The following is a 3,942-nucleotide window of genomic DNA, read 5'->3' as shown; positions in this document are numbered from 1 at the left end:
AGGATTAAAGAAGTCAAAGCATCATCTCCAAGCACAGACAACGGAGAATGCTTCATCACATGACACTTTGAGAAGTGGATGGATAGAACGTGATGAAGATAAACTCTGCCTGGCTCAGACAAAAGATAACAGTTGTGCAGTGATGAGGAAGGAGGGAATCTCTGAGTCACCCGTCCACGGTCGTGTCTTCACAGTGCTCCCAAGCTGGAGAGTGAAGAACCCCCTCGGTCCCACCGTGAGACTGAGGAACAGGAGGCCTGTCACCCCCATTCCTGCCGTCCTGCATTCCTGGTGTCCAGCATCCCAGAGGGCCTCCGTGCCAGCAACGAAACCCAACCGTCGTCTGGACTCCCCAATGCTCCTCCTCAACGGTTCTAAATCAGCGGCAGAGTGGAAGGTCCTGGGCGTCGCGCCGGCACCTGGGATCCACTGCACCTGAACAGTGGGGAAAGGTTTCTGTGTTGGGGCATTGTTTAGTGTTTTCTAGTTTCCAAGGGAGGGTTTATGGGCCTGAGCGTTAAGCTCCCAAACCCAGTCACTGTTTCATTGTATTCATTAAGTTTGCATTTTCCCCTGTTCCCCCAGCTTTCTGTACCTTTACCCTGACTACACTTACCTTTGTTTGTGCCAAACCACCTTGTCTCCTCTTTATTTTATTTACACCTCAGAAGGAGGGAGGCAAAATCCACTGGTGATAGAGACAGGAGGGAGTCGAGTTTGTATCTCCTGAGAAAAGGGGCTTTTTCCTTTCCTATTTCTCCCCTACCATTTCTAACATTTTCCTTTGAAGCGTTGCCTTATTCAGCTTGAGGAAACATTAGCTTTAAAGATAAAAACTACGAAACACAGAACTAGAGACATTTTTTAGAAATCTGGGAGTTAGACATTTTATTTAAAGCCGGGAGGGGGGGTGTTGGAGTTTCTGAGAAGGTTTTTGTTTGCAAGAAGCAACATTGTTGTGTCTGTTATTGTACCAAGTGGGGAGATGGTTGTCTATAAAGGAAGAGTCAAGACTAAATGCATCCAGTGAGGATGGGATTTGAACCCATGCATGCAGAGCACAATGGATCAACAGTCTATCACCTTAACCACTGGGCCACCTCATCTGAGCTGTAACAAACGGGACAGGAGGAGAAATCTAAGGCCGACAGAGATAGGGACACGAAGGAGTTTTTAAATACTAAGCGTAAGCAGGGTCCGAATGAGCTCCCCCCTCACATCTAGTGAAGAGCTGGGGAAAGACTTCAGGAACAGACCGTGTTTGCATAGACACACCTACTCTGCCTAGCTATGCAGCATAATGGGGCCGCTTCCCCAAAATGACCAGTTTGGGATGGTCTTGGGTTACAAATCACTTTAGGATTGAGTGGAATGAAATGTTATTCTCCTTCCTGTATGAGTGAAGGGCAGCAGAACAGACCTAGTCCATCCTGATGGAGGGGTAGATGGGTGAGGAATAGCTTTTATTGGACTGCAGAGAAGGATTGAGGACATCACGCTAAAACAGTGGTCCCCAAATATTTCACATTTTGCCCTCTTAGCCATGGCTGTGGCCCCTCGGAAGCCACGGTCGAGAAGCAGGGCTGGGAGTGGGGCTGTTGCTTGTTGGGGAGAGGGGTGCGGACAAGGGGCAAGGGGGTCATCGCTGGGCTGGGAGCCAGAGGCCCAGACTGAGGGTGGGGTTGGGGAAGAGCTGGGACAGAGTGGGGCTGAGTGGTGCTTCCTCCCTGCCCTCCATGGGGGCTGACTCAGCCCCTGAGGTGCCCCCATGAAAGTTCCTTTGTGTCTCCCTAGGAGTCATACCCCACATTATGGGGACCACTGAACCCTACTCGCTAAGCAGGGGCTAGTGATGCCAAAGCCCAGGGAAAGGGAGAACAAGTGTAGGGGCCCCAGCACCAGAACCATGCACCCCCTTCTGTCTGTGGCTCTGCCCCCTTCCACCCATAGCCCCATCCACTATCACCTCTGTTCCACCCATTCCCCCACCAGCCCCACCCTGTCACTCCTTTACCCCTGCCCCGCTGCGGCCCTGAGACCAGAGAAGCTTCGTACCCCTGCTGCAGCCCCTGAGCTGTAGGAGGGAGTGGGAGCTCCTCCAGCCCTGGGGCTGACATAGGGGAGACTTTTGCAGGGTGGCCTAATTTGGCCGGGATCCCAGTCATGGGCCCCACTGTCCCCTTGGTGATGCAAGCTTTGGGGAGACTGAGCCCCCCCTACCTCCATTACGTGCCGCCCAGGCTACCGCTGCTCAGTGTGGGGCCAGTCTCCCTGTGTTTTCTGGTGCTTGTGCTGGGGAGCCTGGCAGGCACTAGGGGTGGGGCCCCCAGCAGCCACCCAAGGCTTCAGGGGGTCAAAGGGCACCCTGTGGCAGTGCAAAGGTGCTCACTGCTCTCCCCTGCCCCAATGCTCCTCCATGGGCCCATAGAGGGTTGGGGGGAGTGAGGAGCAACACTATGTGCTCCATGCGTCCTGGTCACTTTCCCCACCTGGGCTGTGCTGTGAGGGGAGCATCAGAAGCTGCTGCTCTCTGCCCTCCCGTTATGCAGCCCAGCTGAGGAAAGTGACCTGGATGCAGGGAGCTCGGATTACGTCATTTCTCATCTCCCCACCTCCACAGCCCCTAGGGGTACCCGGAGGAGCAGCATCCCAGGGAGGAACAATGCTAGCTGCTCCATGCACACAGATCACTGTCCGCACGTGGGTGCAGGAGGCGACGCAGGGGTTGGGGACAAAAGAGCAGGGGAAGGGGTTGGGGTGAACGGGGTGCAGGAGAGGGGCAGTGGCTGGTGGCACAGGAGGGCGTGCAGGGGTTAGGGGCGAAGGGAATTCAGGAGGGGGCAGTGGCTGGTGGCACAGGAAGGGGTGCAGGTTTTAGGGGTGAAGGGGGTGCAGGAGATGGCAGTGGCTGGTGGCACAGGAGGGGGTGCAGGGGTTAGGGGTAAAGGGGGTTCAGGAGAGGGGAAGTGGCTGGTGGCACAGGGGTGTGTGCAGGGGTTAGGGGTGAAGGGGGTTCAGGAGAGGGGCAGTGGCTGGTGGCACAGGAGGGGGTGCAGGGGTTAGGGGTGAAGGGGGTGCAGGAGAGGGGCAGGGGTTGAGGCGCAGGGGTTGGGGTGAAGGGGGTGCAGGAGAGGGTCAGTGGCTGGTGGCACAGGAGGGGGTGCAGGGGTTAGGGGTGAAGAGAGTTCAGGAGGGGGCAGTGGCTGGTGGCACAGGAAGGGGTGCAGGGGTTAGGGGTGAAGGAGGTGCAGGAGAGGGGCAGTGGCTGGTGGCACAGAAGGAGGTGTAGGATTACGGTGAAGGGGGTGCAGGAGAGGGGCAGTGGCTGGTGGCACAGGAGGGGGTGCAGGGGTTAGGGACGAAGGGAACTCAGGAGGGGGCAGTGGCTGGTGGCACAAGAGGGGAGTATGGGAGTTAAGGGCAAAGGGGACACAGTGTAGGGGTTAGGGCACAGGAGGGGGCAGGAGTTGGGGTGAAGGAGGCACAAGGGTTGGGAGTGCCGGAGTTAGGGGGTAAAGAGAGAGGGGGATCGTCTAGGGGTGATGGGGAAGTGCCAAAGTCTAAGTTTTACCCAGGGCACCATTTCCCCTAACGCTGATCCTTAGTAACATTTCTTGCTGGGACAGGGAGGGAAGAGAGATGAGGCGTTTTCTCTCTGTTTCTTTCCTCTCCATTTTTTGCTCCTTCCTTCAATTCCAGAATCCTCCCTTGTGTTTCAGACTGTGCAGTGACACCCTCCCAACCCCAGGCCTCTGGAGCCTTTGGAGCAGAAAGATCCCAGGAGCTGAGGGTGAATCCAAGAATGAGTAGCTGGCAGGAAGGAGTCCTAGCAGTTCTTCTGGGAGCACAGTTGAGGAATGACTCCCCCTTCCCTAGATTCTCCCGATGGGAACAGGGAGGGTTGTGTGATAAATTCCTGTAACTCTTCTGCCCCTCTGAGTT

At 56.0% G+C, this 3,942-nt stretch overlaps 1 non-coding gene across 1 annotated transcript; it reads right to left on the bottom strand.

Annotated features, from left to right (window-relative positions):
- Nucleotides 1–1,018: 1,018 nt before the first annotated feature.
- Nucleotides 1,019–1,106, bottom strand: TRNAN-GUU (transfer RNA asparagine (anticodon GUU)). Its single transcript has one exon. It is a non-coding gene; the product is annotated as a tRNA-Asn (tRNA).
- Nucleotides 1,107–3,942: the final 2,836 nt, after the last annotated feature.

The sequence above is a fragment of the Gopherus flavomarginatus genome, chromosome 8, assembly GCF_025201925.1.
Source record: "Gopherus flavomarginatus isolate rGopFla2 chromosome 8, rGopFla2.mat.asm, whole genome shotgun sequence".
In the NCBI taxonomy this organism is placed as follows: domain Eukaryota; kingdom Metazoa; phylum Chordata; order Testudines; family Testudinidae; genus Gopherus; species Gopherus flavomarginatus.
Note: the sequence above shows the minus strand (reverse complement) of the source record. Positions and strands in the feature narration are given on the sequence as shown.